At 42.2% G+C, this 27590-nt stretch overlaps 1 long non-coding RNA gene and 1 pseudogene across 3 annotated transcripts in view; one reads left to right on the top strand and one right to left on the bottom strand.

The window, feature by feature from the left end:
* The window catches only part of LOC134810876 (uncharacterized), a 159108-nt gene that overhangs the window by 113326 nt on the left and 18192 nt on the right, over positions 1 to 27590 (top strand). For 2 of the 3 annotated variants that reach the window (XR_010159583.1, XR_010159582.1), the window contains exons 3-4: positions 18092 to 18291; positions 18825 to 18910. This is a non-coding gene — a long non-coding RNA (uncharacterized LOC134810876). The remainder of the gene's footprint in view (positions 1 to 18091; positions 18292 to 18824; positions 18911 to 27590) is intronic. The other variant, XR_010159584.1, reaches the window with a different exon arrangement.
* LOC472774 (phosducin-like protein 3) lies at positions 15497 to 17519 on the bottom strand (annotated as a pseudogene).

Raw genomic sequence — 27590 nt, 5'->3', positions numbered from 1 at the left:
AATTTAGGGCTGCGTGCTGTGGCTCATGCCTGTAATCCTAGCACTTTGGGAAGCCAGGTGTATCCCTTAAGCCCAGGAGTTTGAGAGCAACTTGGGCAACATGGTGAAACCTGTATCTACAAAAAATACAAAAATTAGCCAGGTGAGGTGGTGTATGCCTGTAGTTCCAGCTACTCGGGAGGCTGAGAGATGGGAGGATTGGTTGAGCCTAGGAGGTCGAGGCTGCTGTGAGCTGTGATGGTTCCACTGCACTCCAGCCTGGGCGACAGAGACAGACTCCATCTCAAAAAAAAAAAAAAGTAGCTACCTTGTGGTTGCACTCGTCCGAGATTAGCTCATGGCTCCAGCTCTCAGGGTGGTGAGTAATGATTCTGTGGTCAGATGCAGTTTTGAAGTCAGGCAAGAAAACCTTCAACAAGAGTTAGAGATGTCCTGTCTATGAATTTCTCCTCTAGGCTTAGGGATAGCCCTGGGATTCATGTCATGCCAGTTAGAGATCCACTCATTGTAAGCAATACAAGTGCCCCCGAAGAGACAGTGCATTAATTGTCACCCCTTAGGAGCATTGTGTGAATTAGTGTGATTTAGCGCATGCCCAGAGGGATGAAACTCTAGCTCCATAGGGTAGGTCCTGATTACTACTGGAGCAGGCAGCCAGCTCAGCTCATGGGGAGCTCTGAGAAGTCTCTCAATGCCTCGCATGCAGCCCCTGCTCAGGAGTCATGTGTCACTTCACAGTCTTGCTTTCCAGTGGGTCAAAGCATGATGTTTATGAGAAACAAATACACAAAATTCTGACTTGTGTGAATACAGAACACGTGCAATAAAACGACTGCAATCTATTTTAAAATGTGGTCTGAGAAGTCAGGTTTAATATGACTATGTAATATATAAACAATATATTTTCCACAGAAAGGAAAATATAAATAATAAAATATGTCTATTTCTTTTTTTGTGTGGAAAATTACTCCCACAATTTGGTCCCAAGGGGGTCTTAATTTGTCATCAGGTCTGTGGCTAAATGTCTTATAAAGGAATGCTTCTTTCTTTTAAGAAGTGTACAGGAACAGTCTGCACTGACTGCTTTTACCTGTAAATGTTTTGAGAATTCAGAAGTCACTTTCCTTCCACAATAGGTGCTAGGCATTTTATTTAAATAAAGCAAAAACATTTCTGTCATAAAGAAGATGTTAATAACCTCAAAGCTATGCGAAATATACTAGTACAATCTAATACTCATGGTGAAAAATACAGTAATTAAGAGCAATTCAAGTTTTTTTGTTTTGGTTTAACTTCAGAATTAAACTCAAAATTAAAAAAATAGAAAAATGGTTTTATTACATGTCAGAGTATTGAGATACAAAATATATACCAGATACTGCAAGAAAATGTTTCATCTCATCACTCAATGCCCATTAAAAAATCAATGCCAAATACAGATTTCATCCATGAAGCTAATATTTTCTCAGATTTTATGAGGGCTGTTTTTCAGCTCTGATGGTTTCAAAAACACTTTGAGGCTCAGGTGGAAGCTGTGTGGTGAAGACGGGCTGCCTCCTACTGGCTGGCAAGAAGATGGGGTGTTCTGAGCCCAGCACAGGGCCAGTGCCTGCTGCATAACTGCAGTTCTGTGAAAGCGGTAGGACCAAATGCTAACCATGAGGGCCTTTTGGCTTCTGCAAGATCACTGAGACTCTACAGATCACACAAAGTAAACAAGGAAAATGAACTCCCATATGTATCTCTCTCACTGCCACTGTACCATTTGAAAGATGTCCTAAAACTTCAAACGCATGCAGGCAGGTGAGATCTATTCCACCTTTAAGACCTATGAGCTATTATGAGATTCTTTTTGTTCAACAAGTGAGGGGAACATTTATAAAATGGGAAAAAATTATTTTGGAAAGCATCCTCACTGGTAGAAATACCTCATTAAATAGAGGTGCAAAGGGTGGGGAATTAAGGTGGGCCAAGGTTGGAATTGCATCCTGACCCCACACCCAGTCCTATGTGTCCTGAAGTGTGTGCAGGCCCCTCAGAGTCTCCCTCCTGCTGCAGGGCTCAGGCTAAGGGCATCTCTTGATGAGGACATGTGCTCCAAGGCCAGTGCTGCTGGGGGAAGTTCTGCAGCTTCAGTGTCTCCTCTGGATTTGCTGACCTTCTAGATCTATTGGACTTCCCTTGTCCTTTATAAAATTTGAGTCTTTGTTGCCTTCCTGAACACAAGAATTGCCATGGTATATAGAAGGGGGAAAGCATTGGAGGTGAAATCAATCCATCAGTCAATCAACAAATCAATTTTGAACTCAGAGAATAAAATGTCTGGTGCAAGAGGGGCTGGCTAAAATAGGATTTTGAAGGAGATATACTTGAAATTTAATTATTAATCTATGTATCTTTGACACTGACATTTCACCCAAACATCCATTCAATATCTCCAACACCTGTCATGTTTCTTCTGTTTTTGTCTTATTAATTATCTTATTAAGGTAACAGTGTAAATCTTTCAAAATTATTTTAGAGCTGGCTGGACAAATGAATCCTAAATTAGGGAAAGCAGATAGATTTCAACTGGTACTTCTGTCACAGCAAACTGACCAACTACCAAGTGGACCTTGTGTAGCTAGCTCCATCTCAATCCTGTTTATGATTTCTTTCTATGTGTTTATCAATAGATCCACAATTCTCCTATTTACTCAGATACTATATTTGGGGACCTGTCACTCATTCATTTATTCATCTATTTGTTTTCTTAATCAATGAATATTTATGGAACACTTATCAGGTCCCAGCTATTGTTCTAGATGCTGGGAATACAGCAGTGACCAAAACTGTTCATCTCTGCTTTCCTTAGCTTATAGATTAGTAGGGTAGAAAGTCAGTACACTTGATAAATAAATTTTATATTGGATAGTGATATATCTTCACATGGCCTCTCCTTCTGGGTCTCTGTGTCTTCTCTTCTGTCTTTTATCGGGACACACCGGATTTAGGGTCCACCTGGATAATCTGAGATGATCTCATCTCAAGACCCATAACTTAATTTAATCTACAATGACCATCTTCCCAAATAAGGGCACAATCATAGATTCCAGGTGTTAAGATGTAGATATATTTTTGCGGGAGCCACCATCCAACCCACTACAAAGAAGAACAGTGGAGCATTTTTGTTTTTCAATTTAAAATTAGACCTTAATTGGGTCTAATTTTATTAGATTATTTTATTAGATCTAATCTAATTTTATTAGATTATTTTATTAGATCTAATCTAATTTTATTAGATTAGATCATTGGGGAGGCCTTTCAGAGAAGGTGAAATCTGAATAAAAATCTGAAAGGAGCAAAGGAGCTGCAGACTCCTGGGGCAGATCATGCAGGTGGCAGGAAGGGCAGGTGTAAAGGACTTGATTGCGTTGTTCAGGAACAAAGAGGTCAGGTTGGGTGCATCACAGGCCCAGGTAACAACATAGGATTAAAAAAAATTTATTTTAAGCCAGGCACGGTGGCTCACACCTATAATCCCAGCATTTTGGGAAGCCAAGGCAGAATTGCTTGAGCTCAGGAGTTTGAGACCAGCCTAGGCAACATAGCAAGAACTCATCTCTACAAAAAATAAAAATAAAAAAATTAGCTGAATGTGGTGGTATGCACCTGTAGTCTCAGCTACTCTGGAGGCTCAGGCAGGATGATCACTTGAGCCTAGGAGGTTGAGGCTGCACTGAGCCACGATCGTGCCACTGCACTCCAGTCCGAATGACAGAGTGACACCCTCTCTCAACATTTTTTTTTGAATTTCATATATATATTTTCGTTATTTTTCTTTTATATTTCAGAGATGGGGTCTTGCTATGTTGCCCAGGCTGGAGTGCAGTGGCTATTTTTTCTTTTTTCTTTTTTTGTATTTCTAGTAGAGACGGGGTTTTATCTTGTTGGCCAGGCTGGTCTCAAACTCCTGACCTCAAGTGATCTGCCTGCCTTGGCCTCCCCAAGTGCTGGGATTACAGGAGTGAGCTACCAGGCCCAGCCTTGCAGTGGCTATTCACAAGTGCAGTCATAGCTAATTGTAGCCTTGAACTCCCATGCTCAAGTGACCCTCCTGCCTCAGCCTCCTGAGTAGCTGAGAGTACAGGCATGCACCAGCACTCCAGGCTGACACGACCTGACTTCTGCTTAACACCACAATGCTGGCTTCTATTGTGAAGAACAGACAGAAAAGGCAAAGAGAGAGGCAAGAAGATCTGTTCAGAGGCAATAGTCACACAGGAGTGGATGGTGGCTTGAACCACAACGGTCACTGCAGAAATGGTTGGATTCTGCCTGTGTTTTAAAGACACTGTTGACAGGATTTGCTTATTGATCAAATGTGGGGGTGAAGGGAAAAGAGGAGTCAAGGATGACTCCACATTTTTGGCCTGAGCAACTGGAAAAAATAAAGTCATTACTGAGACGTGGAAGACTGGGGGCATCAGAAGCTTAGCTGTAGACGACTGCGTTGTGAGATGCCTGCAGGCCATCCAGATGGCATGACGAGGAGGGAGTGGGGTATGCAAGTCTGCAGGACAGGGGAGGTCTGAGCTGGAGATGTAAATTTGGGACTTACAAGCCTAGAGAAGATACTTAAAGCCACGATATGGGGTGACACCACCAAGTGTGGAAAGGAAAGAGAAGTGTGCCGGGAACTGTGCTCTGGGACGCTCCAGCCCTTAGGGTCCTGAGGAACCAACGGAATCTGAGAAGAAGGGGAAGGTAGAAAATCAGAAAGCATGGTGTAGGCCAGAGGTGGTGGCTCACGCCTATAATCCCAGCACTTTGGGAGGCCGAGGTGGGTGGATCAGCTGAGGTCAGGAGTTTGAGACCAGCCTGACCAATATGGTGAAACCCCTTCTCTACTAAAAATACAAAAAATTAGCCAAACGTGGTGGCATGAACCTGTAGTCCCACCTACTTGGGAGGCTGAGACAGCAGAATTGCTTGAATCCAGGAGGTGGAGGTTGCGACAGAGTGAGACTCTCTCAAAAAAAAAAAAAAAAAAATGGGCTGAGCCTGGTGGTTCTCACATGTAACCCCAACACTTTGGGAGGCAGAGGCGGGAGGATTGCTTGAGCTTAGCAGTTCAGGACCAGCCTGGGCAACACAGTGAGACTCTGTCTCTGCAAATAATATTTTAAAAAAAAAATAGCCAGGCATGGTGGCGTGCACCTGAAGTCTCAGCTACTAAGAGGCTGAGGTGGGAGGATGGCTTGAGCCTGGGAGGTGGAGACTGTAGTGAGCTATGATTGCGCCATTGCCCTCCAGTCTGGGTGACAAAGCAAGGCTTTGTCTCTAAAAATAAAAAAAATTTTAAAAAGCATGAAGCATGGAAGGCAAGTGGAGAAAGTTCTCGATTTTCTTCTCATTCATCCTCTCTCCAGATATGGCCCAGGCACATCCTCCAATGCAGCTATTTCTTCCTTTCAATCATTTCATATCCCTCTCCTATTCTTCCTACACTCACGCTCTTCCCCATTTCATTACCTAACATAGGAGTTCTAGTACTAGAATCAGTTTGAGGTACAAAAGTTGAGATTGCATTTTTAAAGTTTTGAGAAAAATAAAGAGTAGGAAAAAAAAAAAAAACCAACGGCGGGATTTCAGACCCTCATTCTTCCACCACAGGCATACCGGTTCTTCCTCTTTTTACTCTGTCTGCATGGTGGGGGTCCTTCTTGATCGCTGGTGGAGGAGGAGAAAGGCCAAACTTAGTTTGTGGATGGGTCAGCGTGGGATAAGATGCAAGCCAACACTGGACTACTGCTGCGCTGCAGCTTCTCTCAGGCTGGCCCTGAAACACAGAGGTGATAGGAACGCCAAGGGGTGGTGAGTTGGGCAGTGCGCCCCATCATCAACTGAGCGCTAAGGAGAGTGGCAGGGATTCCTGAACTGGGGCAGACGGCTGGGCTGGTGGGCCTAGGCCTGCAAGGAGAAAGCCTGGACCATCAGGGACAAGCAGGTCTGGGGTAGAAGCGAGTGGCTGGGCACTGGCATGAAGGTCTTGGTTTCTCTCATCGGAGCCTGCCAGAGAGCATCCACCATGCCTGAGGCACTGAACAAGCAGGAAGAGAGAAGGGCTCACTCCGCAGAAGCCAGCCAGCCTTGTCATTGGCCATCCATGCTGGTGGCATGGCAGCACTGCAGTTGGAATAGCCGTGGTGCCGGATTCCAGGAAAGGCATGGGCCCATTTTTGAGACTCCGGCATGGAGCAATCCGTCTAAGCGACCGCCTGGGGCAGATGGATCACATTGAACTCTGTAGCGCCTGGGTGGAAGAGAAAAAAATGGGAAAGAAAAAAGATGAACACCTGATAGGATGTCACTGACTGATATGGAGTCCGGTCACGACTACTCTTGGTGTCTTTGTGTCTGTATCACAAACAGGCATGCATATTTACATTTTATTACACTTTTCAAAATATCCACTAGGTGGAGAACTTGCACCAAGTTTGCCACAAACCGTGCTGCCCCTCTAGAATCAAGGGAGTTGCATTTATTTATTTATTTATTTAACCATTAATGAAATAAAATGATAGGTTCCAGCCAACAATGAAATGCATTTATGATTCTTCTTTGTGGCCTAAGCTTTTCATACATTTTAGGCCTGAAAACATTATATAGAATTACATTTCTCTCATGATTGACTGTTACCACTGTTGAATGTTTTAAGTAGGAAGAGATGAACTGTGTGAGGACAAGACTAACATTTTCACATAATCGTTTTTGCTGAACACTGCCTCTTGATTAGTTTATTGTGATTTATTCTAAGCTTTAAAAAAAATTTCAAGATGGTCTTTTTTTTCTGAAAGTGACTATTGATTGAAAGATAACTGCAGATTAAGAAAACAATTTTATTCATTAAAAAGTCTTATCCATTGATGTGCTTTTTACATTTCAATTTTCAAACACCGGGCAGAGGAATTTCTTTCCCTATGCATTGTTATTCTTGCTGAGTATGGAGACAGTTTTATGGAGGTCATAGAATGTAGGTTAATAGAATTTAGTATACCGCACATTCCTGGTTGCAGCTCCAAGCAGTGGGAATGTGGCCCCAATTTAGCAGGCAGCCAGCCCTGCTTCGAGAACATTGTACCAGGAATCCTTGCTGGCTCTGGAGGTTGCTGCTGTGTAGGCCTGTTTCCTGTCACCAGGGTCCAGAGCCAAGAGCAGCATCTAGTTAGGGTCAGCCCTACGCACAGTCACAGCAGGGTCTCCTGAAAATAGCCTAGACCTCGGTCTCTAGCTCTTTAGAGCAGAGATTAGCAAACCAGCCCTTAGGCCAAATCCAGCCCACTGCCTGCACTCCTAAGGCCCTCAAGCTAAGAATCACTCCTATAAGCAAACATCTGCCATGGATTTGGGGATAGGGAATGCTAACTTCCAATCACAATTAGGTGAGCTGTTTTTCCTTCCACACCACGTCCATTCTTCCCATTAGTAGACTTGTATTACAGAAAGATTATACTCAATTATTATTACTATATTTTGAATTTTATCAATTAAAGTGTGTGGGAACTTATTTTCTCTTATTATATAAGTACATACATAATGTCCAAGATTTTACCTCTTGACCTACAGAGTCTAGAATAGTTACTATCTGGCTTTTACAGAAGAAGTTTGCTGACAGCTGCTTTAGAGGGATATTAACTTTTTGCACCTCCTAAAATTATAGATAAAATAGAGTGTGAAGCATGTGAAGCATTTCTGGAGAGAAGCTACTGCCTTTCTTTGATCTGAAAGGTGACTGTGATTAGCTACTTGTTAAGAACCACCAGTCCCACTGGACAAAGGCCTGTCCATGCCATAGTAGTAATAATAATAATAATAATTATTATTATGGTAATAGTAGTAGTAGCTCGAGGTATTATGGGGCCAATACACAAAGATTGATCATGCATGCAAATATGTGTCTCCACAGTGAATTTAGGGGACCAAGTGGAGGGCTGAATTGAATTATTAAGAATTTGAGGACAGTTCTTTAGCCATAAACACAAAATATACAGATGCTCCTCAATCTATGATGGGTTATCTCCCAATAAGCCCATCATATGTCGAACACACTGTTTAAGTTGAAAATGCATCGAATACTCCTCACCTACTGAACATCACAGCTTAGCCTTGCCTGCCTTCAACACTCTCAGAGCACTTACATTATCTGCAGTTGGGCAAAATCATCTAATACAAAGCATATTTTAAATAAAGTGTTGAAGATCTCATGTAATTTATTGAATTTTTATTGAAAGTGAAAAACAGAATGGTTGTATGTATATTCAAAGTACAGTTTCTACTGAATAAGTCAAAAACAGGAGTTACTCCCCCCTCCCCTTTTTGAGACAGGGTCTCGCTCTCTCCCAGGCTAGCATGATCACAGCTCACTGCAACCTTGAACTCGTGGGCTCAAGTGATGTTTCTGCCTCAGCCTCCTGAGTACCTGGGACTACAAGCATGAACCACCACGTCTGTCTAATTTTTAAATTTTTTGTAGAGACGGGGTCTTGTTATGTTGCCCAGGTCTCGAACTCCTGGTCTCAAGAAATTCTCCCACCTTGGCCTCCCTAAGTGCTAAGATTACAAGCATGAGCCACCATGCTTGGCAGGGGCACCCTTTTGTGATGGATTTAAAGAAAAGCACAGACCTCAGCACTGAATATGCTCATAGTTTGTGTCTATAACTGAATGACCTATTGAATATGATTAACTCAGCATTTTTAAACAGGTTACAATTAAATGCATACAATGAAAGTTAATGAAGTTATTTATTCTTATGAATTTGAAGCTAACCTAGCTATGATAGTACCCACAAGCAGTGAAGATCTAAATTATGTTATTTGGCATTTTCTGTGTCTCCTAGGGCCTATTCTGTTGTTTTAGTAATGACTGCAAGACTCTGAGAGCTAATGCCTCTTGGAAAGCAGAGAGGGGCAGATAACCCTCTGACAACCAATAGTGAGTCCTTAGAATGCATGTTCGATATTTTAGTCCCATTCAGTTAGAATTTCTGGGAAGCTGAGCCTGTTCTAGGCTTTTCAGATCACACCCACAGGAATATTCAAAGAGTCTAAATGAATGTTGACCAAACACACCCTTCACCTTCTTGGTGGCATGTGCCTGTAGTGTCGTGTCAGCTACTCTGGAGCCTGAGGCAGGAGAATCGCTTGAACCCAGGAGTTTGAGGCTGCAGTGCACCATGATAGAAGCTGTGAATAGCCACTGCACTCCAGCCTGGGCAACATAGCAACATCCCATGTCTTAAAAAAAAAAAAAAACCAAAACCCAGAAAATCCCACAATGCCTGCTTCATTTCTGGAGGTGGCTCAGGTTTATCCTTTTTGCAAAGATGGGTGAAAACATTGGGTCTTTATTCCACCCACTAGAAAGAACTAGGGCAGAAAGGAAAACAGACAGGACTATTACCTGTAATCCAAGCCAGCATATTCTTGCCCAGCAACCTGGGAAGTGGTGTCTCAAATGACTGTCTTTTTCTTTTCTTTTTTTTTTTTTTTCCAACAGGATACTTGCTCCACTTTATAAAAAGGAGGAGGATTTGCACTCCTTCTTTGATTGAGCTGTTTATGTTGGTGTGATTTCTGGCAAATGCCTCTGAAGGCTTAGCTGAGTGATTTGGATACAACATTGCCGACTGTTACAATTTAGGAAACTCTCAAGAGATTGCATGAAGACAAAGACTCTGCAGAGAGGCGCAGCCCTGTAGCGCTCGAATGCCCTAATCTGAGTTCTGCTCTGCAAAGTTCCTTCTAATCCTCTTGTACCCTGCTGTGGCTAGCAGTCTAGGGAAGGGCAGCAAGAGTGAAAGCTGCAGGATACAGATTTAATTCAATCTAGCAAACATTGACTGAGCACCTCTGATGTACCAGACACAGGGCCAGGTTCTGGGGCTACAAAGATTAATGGGATATGGTCCCAGAACTCAAGGAGGCCACTGTTTACAGGCAAAGAGCCACATCCACAGTGGATAATAAAACAGAAAAGGGGACGGAAGGGAGTTTGTCACTGAAGGAATGACATGGATATGTCTTAAATGATAAGGAGACCTTGACAGGGAGAGAAGGGCAAGTGGCCATCCGAGGCAGAGAAAACCTCAGCAAAGTTAAGGGGGTGTCAAAGTCCATGGTATTTACGGTAAAAGTTGAAATTACTTTGTCTTGGGGAAAGGTGGGAGAAAAGACTAGAAATGTGGTCTGAGGGGCAATTGTTTGTTCATTCAACAAATACATACTGCTGGGATATAAGAGCAAAAAGAAACAAACAAATCTCTACCTATGTAGAGCTCACCTTTGGAGGCAGCAGGTGGAGTGGGATGAAGACAGGTAATAAATAAAAAACCCAGGCAAATGATATAGTATATGTTTCAGTTTGCTAAGGTTGCCATAACAAAGTACCACAAACTGTGTTGTTTAGGCAACAGAAGTTTATTGTCTCATAATTCTCGAAGCTGGAAGTCCAAGATTGAGGTGTCAGCAGGGTTGGTTCCTTCTGGGGGCGGTGAGGAAGGATCTGTTCCAGGTCTTATCCCCAGCTGCTGGTGGTTTGCTGGCAATCTTTGGTGTTCCTTGGCTTGTAGGAGCATCACCTAGATCTCTGCCTTCATCTTTGTGTGGTGTTCTTCCTGTGTGTCCCTGTATCCAAATTTCTTTTTATATAGGGACACTAATTGTATTGGATTAGGGCTCACTCTAATGACCTATCTTTAGTTGATAATCTACAAAGATCCTGTCTAAGTCCACTTTTGTGTTGCTACAAGGAATACTGAGCTGGGTAATTAATAAAGAAAAAAGATTTATTTGGTTCACAATTCTGCAGGTTGTGCAAGAAGCCTGGTGTCAGCATCTCCTTCTGGTGAGGCCTCAGGAAGCAAAGTGGAGCCTTGCAGAGGTCACATGGCCAGAGCCAAAGCAAGAGAGAGAGGGGAGGAAGTGCCAGGCTCTTTTTAACAATCAGTGCTCATGGGAACTAATAGAGCTAGAACTCAACACTGTGAGGACAGCACCAAACGTTCATGAGGGACCTGTCCCCACAAAACAAATACCTCCCACCAGGCTTCATCCCCAACACTGGGATCAAACTTCAACATGAGATTTTGGGGACAAACAGCCAAACCATAGCAGACCCTCTTTCCAAATAATGTTACCTTCACAGGCTCTGGGGGTTAAGACTGCAACATTTTTTAGAGAGACTTAATTCAACCCACAGCAGTCTGTGAGCGTGTAATGAGGCTTTGGAGAAACATGAAACAGCAACAGTGTATTGAGGAGGGCATCTGTGTGTGGCACAGGAAAGGAAGAGGTTTGCAGATTTCAATAAGGTGGTCTAGGATATGGTTCACTGCAGAGGAGACATTTGAACAACATCCAGAAGGAGGCGAGGGAGTGAGGTTCACAAATGCCTGGGGGACGAGTGTTCTTGGCAGAGGGAAAAGCAGTGCAAAGGCCTTGAGTTAGAGTGTGTCTGCTGGATGTGAGAGGGGAGGAGGCTGGTGAGGCTGGAGGAGGGTGAGAAGAAGGCCTTATTAAGAGATGAGGTCAGTGATCATGGGCAGCAGGGGCAGGCAGGGTCTTACCACCACTGGGAAGACTTTGACCCTAGTCAGGGAGTAGTGTGGCACAGAAGAGTGAGATAATCCAATTTCAGCTTTAAAAGCTTTTCAGGTCCGGCATGGTGCCCCACACCTGTAATCCCAGCAATTTGGGAGGCTGAGGTGGGAGGATGGCTTGATCCCAGGAGTTTGAGGCTGTAGTGTCACTGCACAGCTAGGGCAACAGAGCAAGACCTCTAAAAAATCTCCCAAAACAGTTTTAAAGTAACTTCCAAAATGCTTCTCTTAAAATATGAAATCTATTCCATATATTCCTATCAGATGATAGGCATTACCCCCTGCTCCCTCTTGACAACTGCATGATTTTTTTTTTCTGAGATGTAGTTTCACTCTTGTTCCTCAGACTGGAGTGCAGTGGCGCGATCTCAGCTCACTGCAACCTCTGCCTCCTGGGTTCAAGTGATTCTCCTGCCTCAGCCTCCTGAGTAGTTGGGATTACAGGCATGTACCACCACACCTGGCTAATTTTGTATTTTTAGTAAAGACAGGCTTCTACTATGTTGGTCAGGCTGGTCTTGAACTCCTGACCTAAGGTGATCCACCTGCCTCGGCCTTCCAAAGTGCCGGGATTACAGGCATGAGCCACCGCAACCAGCCAACCCCATGATGTGTTATGGCAGCTGACTTTCCCTGTCCTGGCCCACAAAGCTGTGCCCTCCCTGCCCAGAACTGCCTTCCCAGTCTGCCTGCCATGGCTCTTGATCTCAGATTCCATACCTCGTCCTCACTGGATGGTGCCTTTCCTCCAACCCCCACTTCTCTATGCCCAAAAGAAGACTGTCATTGGGAACAGTAACCATGGTTTAATATCCTGCCTTTCTACTGATGTCGTTCACCTTTGTGGAACAGTGGAAAGAGCATGGATGTCTGGGGTGGGCACATGGGCTCACACCTGTAATCTCAGCACTTTGGGAGGCTGAGGTGGGTGGATCACGAGGTCTGGAGTTCGAGACCAGCCTGGCCAACATAGTGAAACCCCACGTCTACTAAAAATACAACAGTTAGCTGAGTGTGGTGGCACACGCCTGTAGTCTCAGATACTTAGGAGGCTGAGGCAGAAAAATCACTTGAATCCAGAAGGTGGAGGTTACAGTGAGCTGAGACCACACCACTGCACTCCAGCCTAGGTGACAGTGAGACTCCATCAAAAAAAAAAAAAAAAAATGCATGGATGTCTGAGCCAGGAAGACTTGTATTACAATGATGGCTTTGACAAGTGACAAGTGATCAAAGTGTGCCTTGATCACTCTCTGATCTCCATCTTGATGATGGAGATAGCAATGTTTACTTAGTAGGAGTATTATAAAGGTAGAGGCCAAGTGGTTAGAATCATACTCAGTACCAGACTTGTAAGAGGCACTCAAGAAGTGGAAACTATTAGTATTAAATATTAGTTTGGAGCTCAGGGGAGAAATTGTCTGGAATTAGACTCTCAGGAGTTGTGAATATCTGTGGAAACTTGGGCAATTTACAATTTCCCGGGCAGATGGTGTAGAGAAAGAGACAAGGACCCAAGACAGAACATGCACAATTAATTTAAATTTTAAATGACACTTAACATTTCACCACATTTCACCGGTTTAAATTCAACTAATTTAGATTTTATGATATTGCAGGCAAAACTGGGTTGCAACTTACTTTTGTGCTATTTATGAGAAAATTAATAGGGAGAATGTGATTCAGAGTTCCTAATGTGGGGATGTTTAACCTACTTAAACAAGTAAATTTTTAACGTTTTGTGAGGATCAATTTAGCAGGATCCATTTATGTAGAGACCATGTGCTACTTGAAATGATGTAGAGATGTGAAATTAGAATTTTGGAGTAAAAAAGAATATAGATGATTAGCACAGCCCCCTCATTTTAAAGATGAGAAAATAGAGGAATAAACAGGTCAACTGATTTATGCAAGCCCACACAGAATAAGCCACAAAACGGAGTTGAGAAGCCAGGCCACATGACTCCTGAAAAAGGTTCCTTTGGTTTGGCTGGGCATGAATTTTTGCATTAAAAGTCATCAACATTTTTTTTCTAGGCCACACCTGGTTAGCCATTAGCGTTTTTGCAAATTCTTATTGGCAGTTAAGGGGGTGCTATTCACAAATTATTGTGTAACTCAGACTTACTATTAATTCATGCTGGTGTTCCCAGTGTGATTCTGGAATGGGCTACGGGGATTTGGCTGGTTTACTTGGGCAGAGTTGTAAAGAGAGACCAGTACAATGAATAAAATCCTGTTGGCAGTATCACACCGAACAAATGTTCTTTATTCAAAATTTTAAAAAAATTGGCCTCTAAACACTCAATTTAACTCACTGCTCCTTAATTAAGACCATTGTAAGTTTAAGATTTGCTGTCCAGAGTAAATTTTCTGAACCTTAAAGTCTGGCTTGCTTAGCAACTTAGTCTCAGCTAAGATCCAGAGCATTTTATCCACAATACAACATCTTCCCCTTATGATCTCACAACAAGGAACTATGGGAAATGCACTTTCAGCACCATGGCTTTTCAGGCTTCCTCAATGGCTGAAATATGAACATGCACACATTTATCACACTGGTTGTGTTCTGAGGAAAATCAGCTGACTAAGACGAATGGTCTTAAAGAGTGAAGAGTTTATGCAGATTATTGTTGTTTGTAAAACCTTTTTGGCCCATAGTGTATGAATTCCCCAGAATTCTTATTACTTGACTTCAGGAGAATCTGGAAAGAAGGAATCCAGTGTGATTCATTTTCAAAAGGTCTGTGTGTTTGTTTGACATAAAAATGTGTACTCTTAGCATTGTTGCTCCAGGCTGCCAAGACAAAATAAATCAGTGTGTTAATTACTTGAATAAAATAACAGTAGAAAACAGCTGCAACTAATGGAAAGAAAACAAACAGAAGTCTTAAGTATTATTCCACTGTGGAAGATTACAGACTATGCCAGAATTATACACATTAAGAAGTCATTAAAAATGGACACTTCTGACCTCTCTAAATCACATGACCACAATTAACTGTATGGACTTCTTTCTACCTGGGAGGAAGCAGACAAATTATGACTTACCCTTTAACATCCAAGATATGCATGACTTTGTCTTTTCTTCTTTTTTTTCCTCCCTTACTTTCTCCTTGAATTTATAATTATGATGGGAAGAAAAATGTAGATAAGACATAAACATATATTTTTGGTCAGAAAGACAAAGAATCTATAAAAGATGTTGGCATGAACCCTACTGCATTCATCATTTTTCCAAACTGATTCAAACTTCAGCATGTGGCTGGGATGTTCCAGATGCCCCAGGGCCAGTCTTCCATGCTGCAGGGTACTGGAACATGCTGTTCCCTCTGCCTGGAACCTGCCCTTTCCTTGTCTGGTGAACTCTGACTCATGATGCAAAATTCAGTTCAAAGACTTCCTAGCGACCCTCCCTGTAGACCAGGACCCCAATGTGTGCTGTCATTTCCTCCTGTACTTTTCCTTCATAGCCCTTCTCAGACATTGTAATTAAGGATTTACTTGATAATTTGGTCAATGTCTGCCTCTCCCTCTCAATGGTAAGATCCACAGGGCAGGGTCCTGGGTTGTTTTTCTCATCACTGTATGCCCAGGGCCTGGAATAGTGTTGGATTTTTTTCTTTAATACCAATAGCTGGTTTTAATTTTTTTAAAGGAAATACTACAATTTAAAAAAAGAGTTCCAAAAAAATTAACAAAATTTCCAGCAATGATTGCTTCTGAAATGTAAAGATTTGAAACATAATCTATACAAAACTAAAACCCAAAAGGATTTATTCTTACTTTTTCCTTTTTAAAAAAATCCAGACAATTTGTCACAAGAAAGTTCAGCAAGTTACAGCAGCTGCAGCCTCAGTCACCCTTGGAATCACTGTCCCTCTTCATGAGGACAGAGCGCCACACTAAGGACAGCAACACATCTTCAGTTGGTTTCTTAGGGTTTTCCTCCAAGTCTGTGTTAATTTCTCCAGATTGAGACAGTTTCCACTCCAACTCATCTCTTGTCAGGTTCATGCCGCCAAACACCAGAGGACGGATAAACTGAGGCTTGATATCTCCTTCCAGGTAAACAAATTTCGTGGGCAGATTCCTATCAGGATAATTGGGTGTGCAGGTTGTTGTTGAAATGGCTTTGATTAATTTGACATCAGGAAACTTCCTGGCAAGTCCACTGAGGTGCTGTTTGATCAAGGCACAGAGGGGAAGTCCTTGTTTGTAAAGGTGCAAGATGACCCACAAACCCTCACCAGGTAACTTCTTGAACATAATCCTTTCCTGAGACCTCGAAGACTTCTCCACATTTATTCTTCAGTTTAATTACTTTCCACTCACCCAGTCTCTGCTGTCTGTACATTTCAATAGCATGTTCATTCTTCTCATTACATTTGTCTTCACAACCCTCCAGCTCTTCAAAGTCATATCTTCATATGTTTTTACCACTGACTGCTAGAGGACACACTGCTACTCTTCTGCCTTTTTCTCCAATTCTTTCAGACTTTCCTTGGCGGGAAATTACATCTTACACAAGGGCATCTTGCCTGCCAAGGAAAGTCTGAAAGAATTGTGTCTGCGTTGGGGTCCTGCATCTTGTTTGCAATCGCTGAAGCCAGTTGTGCCACGGTGCCCCCACCCCTCAGCTCCCTTTTGCCCAGAGTTGGATTCTTAATCAGTATTTGTCGAGTAAAATAACAAACCTCTGCCTGCTCATGCCTGTAATCCCAGCACTTTGGGAGGAGGCTGAGGTGGGAAGATTGCTTGAGGTCAGGAGGTCAAGACTGGCCTGGGCAACATAGTGAGACCTTGTCTCTACAAAAAGTACAAAAAATTAGTCAATGTGGTGGCACTAGCCTGTGGTTCCAGCTATTTGGGAGGCTGAGGTAGAGGATTCCTTGAGCCCAGGAGGTTGAGCTGAAGTGACCGGTGATCATGCCACTGCACTCCAGCCTGGGTGACAGAGCAAGACTCTTTCTCAAAAAAACCAAAAAAAACCACTTTAACTAACAATAATGCCCACTATTTATGTAATGTTGGTGTGTCAGGTACTGTAATAAATGCTTGCCATATTTTAATTAACTATCACTTCACAAAGTTTTACTTCATTCCCACATATATAACATTATCTTCATTAGTCAGTCATTTGATATAAGTCCAGAGCTCTTCTTTGATTATGAGTTCATTGATTATGAGTCCATTGATTGGAAGTTTTGTAGTGTTTTTTTTTTTTTGCATAAAATACATCTATAATGCCTCATTTATAATTTCTAAAATGTCTGGGATATAAGCACACCTGCAATGGAATTTGAGGGCAGGATCTTTTTTTTTTTTTTTTTTTTTCTTTTGAGATGGAGTCTTGCTCTGTCACCCAGACTGGAGTGCAGTGGTGAGATCTCGACTAACTGCAAGCTCCGCCTCCCAGGTTCACGCCATTCTCCTGCCTCAGCCTCCCAAGTATCTGGGACTACAGGCACCCACCACCACGCCAGGCTAATTTTTTGTATTTTTAGTAGAGACAGAGTTTCACCATGTTAGCCAGGCTGGTCTCGATTTCCTGACCTCGTGATCCACCTGCCTCGGCCTCCCAAAGTGCTGGGATTACAGGTGTGAGCCACCGCGCCTGGCCGAGTGCAGAATCTTTTTAGATTTTTAAAACTTCTCCCATACCAATTTTTCTAGCTCATCACCAACAACTGATTTGACAGTATTTTTAAGCGATTTGTCTTTTATTTTTTGCCTTTGTATTTTACGGGTATATAACATGTTTGTTTTGTAATTAAAATAGCAACTAAAATTGGCACATTTAAAAACAAACACAATTGTATTTTGGTGGTGAACCACTGGCAGGTGGGGCTTTATCTTCCTGTGGGCGTGCTTGCATGGGGGATTCTGGGAGTGTGCGGAAAAGATAATGACACTAAAGGGAGCTGGGAAGATCTTTTTCCCTCTGGAAATGCTGAATAAACTTTGTGTTATGTGCCTGTGTTTCTACTGCGACTCATCACATGAGGTCAGGTGTGAAACTTTCAACTTTCCACTAGTGGCATCATGTTGGCATTCAAAAAGTTTCAGATTTTAGAGCATTTTGGATTTCAGATTTTCAGGATTTCAGGAATGCGCAACCTATAATAGGAATCTCGGAAGACAGTACAGAAAAAATGGGTGGGAGGAAATATTTCAAGAAATAACAAAATAGGTTTTCCTACAGCTGAATGACACTAGTTTCCCAGAACAATGAATAGATAATAGACTCATTTCAACTTACCACTGTAAAGTTTCCAGAAAAATATTAAAAGAGAACAAGAAATTTCCAGAGATAAAGAAAACAAATAAGCAAAAAAACAAGGTCACTTATAAAAGAACAAAAATCAGACTATCTTTTGAACTTCCCCTCAGCAACCCTGGATTTCTAACAAATAGTGGTGTGAACTTTCTCTTCTTTTCTTTTTTAAGAGACAGAGCTGCCCCGTGTTGCCCAGGCCGGAGTGTAGTGATGCGATCTTACCTCACTGCAGCTTTGAGTTCCTGGGCGTGGCACAAGCAGTTCTTGAACTCCTGGCCTCAAGCTATCCTCCTGCCTTGGCCTCCCAAGCTGCTGGGATTACAGGCGTGAGCCACTGCACCCAGCTGGAATGCACATTCTAAGTTACAAGGTAAAACTATTTTCAATCTCACATTATATACTCAGCAAAGCTCTCAATCAAGAATGAGGGTAGAATGAACAGCTCTTCAGGTATGTAGGATTTAGGTTTACTTGTTCCATATAGTTTCTTAGGGAGTTACTTGGAGGACATGGTCCAGCTAATGAAGGGAGTAAATCAAGAAAGAAGGCATGGGGTCCATCTCAGAGGAATAACAAAATGAGGTTCCCGCATCATAGCTAAGGAGCACATCTGCAGACCCTCAGTCTAGATGGAGGCACAAAGAGGGAAAGATCTGGAAAAATGGGAGGCTGACGATTTGTGGGATCTTTGAGAAACTGGAAAAGTAAAGATTTGATAAAGGCAAGCAATGCAAAGAAGCAACTGAAGCAGAAGAAAGAGGAGAAATAGGAAAAGGGAGAGGAGGAGGAGGAGGAGAAACTCTTAAAGAACACGAAAATTTGGAATGTAATAATAATACTTGGCTGTACAGACAATAATATTACATAGTCATAATAACATAAATACGGTTTGCTGATTTTCAGATTTTCAGATCAAATAACAAGGGAAAGAAGACTTGATTATGTATACACACACAAAAAGAAAGTGTTATCAAAACTGACAAGAAAAAGTAAGTCAAGGTACTTAAAGTAGTGCTGGAAGTTATAAGGTAAGGTGGGGAGAAAAGAAGAAAGAGGTTGGGCGTGGTGGCTCACGCCTGTAATCCCAGCACTGTGCGAGGCTGAGGTGGGCGGATCACGAGGTCAGGAGATCGAGACCATCCTGGCTAACACGGTGAAACCCTGTCTCTACTGAAAACGCAAAAAAAAAAATTAGCTAGGCATGGTGGCAGGTGCCTGTAGTCCCAGCTACTCGGGAGGCTGAGGCAGGAGAATGGAGTGAACCCGGGAGGTGGTGCTTGCAGTGAGTGGAGATCACGCTACTGCACTCCAGCCTGGGCAACAGAGCAAGACTCAGTCTCAAAAAAAAAAAAAAAAAAAGAAGAAAGAAAAAGACCACTAATAATCCCTTTTTACCACGTGAGAGCTCAAGAGATATTTGCATATTTATATGCAGTATTTAAGTTAAAAGATAATCAAAAGAGGAAGGAACGATTCTTACCTTCAGTGGCAGGAGGGGAGGAGAGAGGAAGGTTGTCGTGCCTTAGAAAGTCCATAGGTGTTGAGACTTGATGTATCAAACTATAGTGATTTAAGCCTATTATTTAGAGAGCAGGTAACTATCAGAAAAACTAAAAATAAAAAAATTATCATAGTTAATATAGTGCCTCTGATACACAGAATTGAGATTATGGAGGCCTGAAAAAAAGAATTGTTGTTTTTCATTTTAAACTCTTCTATCTTGTTAAATTCGAACATCTTATTAGCTTCATCAAAATTTAAAATATAGCTATTTAAAAATAATGCTAGTGGGCGGAGCACAGTGGCTCACGCCTGTAATCCCAGCACTTTGGGAGGCCGAAGTGGGTGGATCACAAGGTCAGGAGTTCAAGACCAGCCTGACTAACATGGTGAAACCCCATCTCTGCTAAAAATACAAAAATCAGCCAGGTGTGGTGGTGTGCGCCTGTAATCCCAGCTACTCAGGAGGCTGAGGCGGGAGAATCGCTTGAACCCAGGAGGCACAGGTTGCAGTGAGCCGAAATTACGCCACTGCACTCCAGCCTGGGCGACAGAGTGAGACTCTGTCTCAAAATAATAATAATAATAATAATGCTAGTGAACATATCACATTAAACTTTGGTTATTGCTCGGTTATTTCTTCTATTTTTTAGGAAAAAATTTAACTAGGTAATTATAACAATTCTTATTATTTCTAATACTGAGAAAAATATTTCAGCATAGGCATGTGTCTAGGACAGGGGACTCCAAAAGCTCTAGTCGGTCTTTTGTTTTTAGTAAATCTAGGAAAATGTTTTAATGTTCGGCCACAAGGCAGTCTTTTCAAGGGTGAGATGTTTTTGTAGCTTCCACTATTATTTTCTCCAGAGGACTGCAGAGTGTGAAGACCGTAGATAATTGCTGAGTTGCTTCCCGGGGTGTTTCCAGCCAGTGTCAAGGAGATGGCCACCTTTGTGCCTCTCTGGATGGGAGCTGGGGTGCATGAAGGCTTGGTATTTGTCCTTGTACTCAAGGGTGCTAGATGGGGCATCCTGTGCTTTTGCTCAAGTGTCAACTTTCCAGAAAGGCTGTCCTGGGCCCTGCTATCTGAAGAGTGTTCCCTGACCCCACTCTTTTCTATTCCTTTACCCACTTTGTATTTTCTAAACTTCTCCTCACCTGGCATTATGCTACACAGGTTTTGGCTTTTGTTTTTAGATTTGGGGTCTTACTGTTTTGCCCAGGCTGATCTTGAACTCCTGGCCTCAAGCAATCCTCCCACCTCGGCCTCACACTGCTGGGATTACAGGCACGAGCCACTGTGCCTGGCTGGTTTTTGTTTATTCTCCATCTATTCCACACCAAAAAGTATGTACCTTTTGGGGGAAAAATATTATTTTGCTCACTTCTGTATCTGTTGTTCTTTCTGTTATATTTCTGTTTTTTTCTTTCATATTAAGTCTTTGAAATCTGGTGTATATTTTACATTTAAGTTACATCTTTATATTACTCAATAGCCACATTATAAGTGCACATTGGACACAAGGCATGCTCGGGGTAATTCCTGAGTGTCTTCTCAAACATACTCTCTCACTTACTTAGGTCTGTCTTCTGGGGCATTTGGGGGCTTCCTTTCTGGGGAAGCAGATAGGAAGAAGCAATTAGCTACCTGAAAAAGTTGCAGGTTCTAAGAAGCTGTGAAAGTCCAGAGCAACAGCCCTCCTTGGTGTTTATTGGATTTTAAATGGGTTTAGCCTTAAGTTTGCTTAGTGACTGTCATGTCTTTACCAACATGTCTCTCGGTGGTTTTTCTGGAGGTCAGTAACACCTAACTCCTCTCTCCTTTGTTATTGACTGGGCAAAAGACTTCTGAAGTTCCCTGCCTCCTACCTCTTAAGATGTTCTTTCATATCTCTACTGCTGTGTCTTGGGTGACATTAGCTGGTAATGGGGTTGTGCAAAGGGCTGAAACCACAGATTTAGATCCTTCTCCTACAAAACTCCAGATTAAGCACTTTGCTCTCAATGTCCCATTTTATTTACGGAAATCATGTTAAGTCTATTTTTGTATGTCATTTCTAGGACATCCCTATTTAACCGCTTTTGCACTCTTCCTTTTTTCATAAGACACAGGATTGTGTTGATTACAAGAAGGAGGCAACGCTGTCTTGTCATTGCCACTGAACATGATTAGTGTCTGTCTGCAAAGCAGCTCCTAAGGCATTGAGGGAAGGGGCTCATTATCAGAGCGCCAGGGCCCAACACATAGCCATGCAGCAAGGTTTGTTGGGTGCTAAATAAATATTTCCATAACACACTCTAACAACTACTTTCTTCTTTTGGCTAATTACTTGGGAACAATATTAATTATGAGCAACTCTGATAAGTTTCACTTGTAAAATTATTTATTCAACTCTGACATGGGTATTGGGACCCCATAGGAACGGAAGAGCAATCTGAGTATATGTGAACCTGCAGTTCTTCTTAAGTTACCCAGTACTGAAAAATGGAAAGTTTTTGAACATTCTTGAAACATTTTAAAAACTAAGACCTAAAAGCCTGTTAACAGAAATATGATTTAGTTTAGAAAATGATTCATAAAGCTCACGACCTCTTTTTACCTCATGTTACCCCAGTCTGAGCACTGTCTTTTGCACAATTGCTAAGACTAAGATCTTCATGGGAACACTGGGCCTCAGCTGTCAGAACTTTGCCTGCTCTAGGTATTTTTTCTTGAATACAGTATTCCCATTTAACAAGTGTGATGGCTCAGGTAGAGATATGCTGCTGATAGGAAGAAAGGATTTCCTAATAGTGAGTTTTTACTCTGCTTATGGCTGCTTACATACCTGCTGGAAGTCAGTTTAATCTTGCAGACTTCTATTTGGCATTTCAGCCACGTTCCCTATATGTTCCCAAATGTCAGTTGTTCTCTCTGTAAAACTTGCAATGAAATTTTTACTAGCACACAAGTGTAGATTCAACCTTTTTGCTTTTTTCTTAGATCTCTATCAGCAAAATGAGGTCTGGGATTTGATGGGGTCATGTCAGAATCAAATTCCCTTAATTCTCATTCTAACACAGTGTTCTGTCTAGTTGAAAGGTCTTCTGCTCTCCTGACATTTATTTTTTCTACATGAGTTGTATCTGAGGAGGGAGTATGAGAGTCTTGGGTTTTACATATCAATCGGAAGTGTGTCAGGGATGGCTGATGTTAGTCCTGTCATGGATTTTTAACTACAGCCTATGAGTTGGAAGTTGTAATTATTGAAGGCCTTTATCTAAAATGACTTTGCAAAATACTGTGTTCATTACATTTCCAGATTTTATCCATATTTTCAGTCAAGATTCCTGTTTCATCTTGTAATACACATTTTAGAGTAGCAACATTAAACTATTCATTTGATGTTTACAGCTTGATGGTTCATTTTCTAAGGAACAATTCTGTTTTCTATTTTGTCATTGTGTCTCCAGTGTTTTTTGAACCCATTTTTGTGGCTTTATTCTGGATTGTTTGAAAATGTTTTCCTTCTCTGGGGGGTCTGGAGAAAGAGCCTGAATTTCTCACTATTCAGTTTCTTTACTGGCAAGAATAAAATTATATCTGTAGTGCTTAGACTAAATTATGTGATTTCCTCCTCCTAAGCCATAAACCATAAATGATGTTGAAATCATCTGTTATGGAAACAAAGTTTCATAATCTGAAATATCTGGCTTTAATAGTCATATAATAAGTGGCTGGGTGTGGTAGCTCACTCCTGTAATCCTAGCACTTTGGGAGGCTGAGGCGGGTGGATTGCTCAAGGCCAGGAGTTCGAGACCAGCCTGGCCAACGTGGCAAAAACCCCCTTTCTACTAAAAATACAAAAATTAGCCAGCACAGTGGCACACACCTGTGGTCCCAGCTACTCTTGGAAGCTGAGGTGGGAGGATTGCCTGGGCCCGGGAGGTAGAGGCTGCAGTGAGCCAAGATGGCACCACTGGGAAACAGAGGGAGACCCTATCTCAAAAAAAAAAAAAGTCGTATAATAAATGATACTGAGATAACGGTAGAGCTGTCTGGGATGAATAGAAATTTGACTCCAGAATTGATGCCAGAATGAAAGAGTTTGCAGATGGAGGCACAAATAGAGGGTCAATTTCCATCTTTCTGTTTTACATTTTCCCAGGGCATCGTATTTAAGATACATTGGCTTCTTCTGTTTTGCATTGGTAAAGATGGACAGATGGTGAAATGGGATCAAATAACAGAAAGCTGACACATCCTGTTCTCAAGCAGTTTAGCAGGTTCATAGATTAAAGGTTAAGCCCTTTCCCCACCAAGAGGGCCTTATCAAGTCTCTGACTTTGCGCCACAAATTTGATGAAATTGGGGAGGGAGTGGTCTAACTGCAGATTGACATGGCTCTGAGCTTGTCACCAAAGAAACATTCCCGTCTGCCAAAATAGTTAACAATAAAATACATAAACAGCCCTTCTTTCCCCTGGAACTAGTTTGTTCTTTTATTTTCTTAAGCTCAAAGTCAAACCACAATATCTTACCAGCACCTTCTGATGGGGTTTATTATTGCTTTTCTTTTAACATGGAATTTTTACATTTGAATTGTTGATATGCTTTAAAATAAAAGTACTCACTTTTTATTGGGCTTGCAAGGGTTCTGCATTTTCTGGAAAGTTTAGGTAGGAACAAAATGCTTACTTTTCAGTTGAATATACCTAAATTGAAAATGACTCAATAAAATTCACACCCTTGGTCCCTGAAAATGTCTAATCATTTTATTATATGCAGATCACGTGGTTTAGTTTTATGAACAATGAATGACCTTAGTTGAAAACTGGCTTCCCTTTGAAAGTATTTCCAGAAAGAGGGTCTTCAGAAACAAAAAAACCTCTTAATTTTTAATAGACTCCTCCAACCTACAACTGGCTTATAGTTAACAACCCTATAAAACAGGTAAATCCAGTTAATTACATTGAGGTCAGTTCAGCCAATGATCTTAGCGGTTTGATAGATACTTACACTACTTAAAGTTGGGTGCTTAACTGGTGTTTTAATGAGGTGGTTTTGTTTTTTTTGTTTTGCTGAGATATTAGTAAATCAATTTCCCTGCAAAGATTATTGTTTCTATGTTCTGAATAACAGAGCTTTGAGACCCAGCTACTTCTTTTTCTGTGTACTAGAGTAGAAAACCTTGTCTGTGTCCCCCGGTACTCTCTGCCCTCCTCCGTGTAGGAACTGAGGCTTTCTATTCTGTATGTGACCTTTTTAGGTGCCTCTTTTTTTTTTTTTTTTGAGACGGAGTCTCACTCTGTCACCCAGGCTGGAGTGCACTGGCAGGATCTGGGCTTACCGCAATCTCCACCTCCCATGTTCAAGTGATTCTCCTGCCTCAGTCTCCTGAGTAGCTGGGATTACAGGCACACACCACCACACTTGGCTAATTTTTGTATTTTTAGTAGAGATGGGGTCTCGTCATGTTGGCCAGGCTGGTTTCAAACTCCTGACCTCAGGTGATCCGCCCACCTTGGCCTCCCGATTACAGGCATGAACCACTGTGCCCGGCTCAACTTGTAAGAATCTGTTAACGTCACTCCTGGCTCAGCTGACTGAGCCTGAAGTTTATGTGTCAGCTTTTAAATGGCAACACAGAATATCTGCATGTCTAAGTCCTTGTCAAGAAGGCTTACCCTGATTCTAGAGCACTCTGAAATAAGATTTATGGAAATTATGGAATTATGCCTGAAAATTTTGCAGTCCATTTCCTAGATATTCACTTTGATTTTCGTCTGAAACTTAAACCTATAGGTTTTTTCCTCCTGCAGTGAAATTACTGAACTCTGTTTACATAACATGTCATAAATACACTTTGAAGCAATATTACAAATGAGCTTATGAATATTCTTGTTTTTACTATAAGAGTAATGGTAAAGATTAAGGGTACTAAATTAAAGAGAAACTTCCTTATAAAGCTCTATCCATAGGAGATGTTTCTCAGATTTCAGATACTGAGGATGAAATAGATTTTGTTTATGATTCACTTTTTTGAATTGGCTGCTAGACAGCTCAGAGATAAATATTCAGGCCACCCCAAGCAAGTGCACGTGATTATATGGCATGCATTCTATGCATTAATTTCACTTATAGCTTCATTTTTTCTCTTTCTAACATTATGTTTCTATAAACTCACTTCCTACTTGTTATCTAGTTTCCTCGTACATATTTTTAAAATTTTAAATCTTTCTGGAAGTAGGTAAGGTACAAATAAAGAAATAGCACAGAACTAATTACATTTTTTTTGGGTTTAGAACCAATTAAAATGTCCACAGGGTATGATCCCAGTGGTAGGAAGTGACTCCAGCATTCATGACAGTGGGTGGAGCCTTCAGTAGCTTGGAGGCAGCAGGCTGTGTCCCTCACTAAAGGGACCAGGAACAAGATAGCAATAAAATGACAGGCACAGACAGGATATGAGTCCCCAACCCCCCAAAAAACATCACAGAAGTAATTGGGGATGGGGATGCTTTCTAACGGGATGGGCTATAACTGCAGACGGATCGCGGAGTGAGGGATTCACACTTGCCTACTGTTTGAACAGCTCTATTTTAAACCCCAAATTGGGCTGGCCTAAGGAGACATGCTTTAATATACAAATGTAGCAAGCAATTCTTCAGTGTGGATTTTGAAGGAAACTCCATCTTCACCAACCTGCTACAAAGACTGACATACCATGATATAAACTTACCCCTGAGGATGAAAGTTTTGTATTTTCAAGAGTCTTTTGTTGAAGATCAGATAAATGAGAAGGTAACATGGTGAGACTTGGCTATCGCTAACAATACGTGGGAAGGAGGGAATATGAAACAAGGCGTGTTGTAGGGGAAAGCGTTTGGGACTTTAGGCCCAGGCTGGGGAAGTGGGAGGCTGTCTGGTGCTGGGAGAGACAAGAAAATACCATTAGGGCACAAGGGAGGATTTTCCAACAAAGCCTCAACCTCGCTTTTATTATTGACAGTAATTCTCACTTGGCTCAACTCTCTACCTTCTTCCCCTTTTTCTTTACTTTTCCTGCCTTTTCTTTATCAGTTTCTAAGACCTGTTGACTCTTTGCTACTGACACCACTTTTGGAGCCCATACAAACTCTGGCAGCAGCTGCAGCCTACAGACTTCTTTCCTGCCTCTGTGCTGGGGCCACCTGCCATCCTCGCTCCGGTTCTTCTCAAGAGGGGTTTCACTTACAACCTGGAGCCTTTCCTTTATCTACCCTGGCTGGGGGGATTAATTTTTCCCAGGTGTGTCCCTGTAACTGGCCATCTCCACAGAGATTGGAGATCCAGACCTCTCTGCCTGTGAAGCTGAGGGGGTGCCTGCCACTTCCGCTGGCGTCGCCCTGTTCCCTGGGTAGTTTCCTGAAGTCACGCTCTCTCCGCCACTGCCTTCATAGAGAGTCCCACCCCAGCTCACACACCTAGCTCTATGCTTGTCAAGAAGCTGTTAAAACAATGAATCCAGGGCTCCCGAGGCCCCACGGAGACATAGGGTCACGCCACCCTCTGCCTTTTCTGCATCTACCGTTGTACCCAGGACTCAGATACTACTCCATGAAGTCTGTTCAAGGACCCATGTCAGAATAGACACAGATCTTTTCCCAAATATCTTGAAGTCCATAGTCAGCTCTCCCTGATAGAGAACTTGCATTTCACTTTGAAGCTTTAACTACACATAGCATATAAGCCCATCTCTGTGGACCTGTTTCAGCCGTGAATCGAAACATCATGGCTGGGCATGGTGGCTCATGCCTGTAATCCCAGCACTTTGAGAGGCTGAGGCAGGTGGATCACTTGAGGTCAGGAGTTTGAGACCAGCCTGGCCAACATGGTGAAAACTTGTCTCTACTAAAAAATACAAAAAATTAGCTGGGTGTGGTGGTGCATGCCTGTAATCCCAGATACTGGGGAGGTTGAGGCATGAGAATCGTTTGAACCCGGGAGGCGGAGGTTGCAGTGAGCCGAGATGGTGCCACTGCACTCCTGCCTGGGTGACAGAGTGAGACTCTTTCTCAAAACAAAAAACGAAAAACAAACAAACAAAAAACCCAAAAGAGAGTGCAGCTCCATCTTTTGAAGCGGTAAGAGGGATTGAGATGTACCTCTGGGCCTGCATCCGGGCCCATCATTGGTCAAATGTGATG

The sequence above is a fragment of the Pan troglodytes genome, chromosome 7 (assembly GCF_028858775.2).
Source record: "Pan troglodytes isolate AG18354 chromosome 7, NHGRI_mPanTro3-v2.0_pri, whole genome shotgun sequence".
In the NCBI taxonomy this organism is placed as follows: Eukaryota; Metazoa; Chordata; class Mammalia; order Primates; family Hominidae; genus Pan; species Pan troglodytes.
Note: the sequence above shows the minus strand (reverse complement) of the source record. Positions and strands in the feature narration are given on the sequence as shown.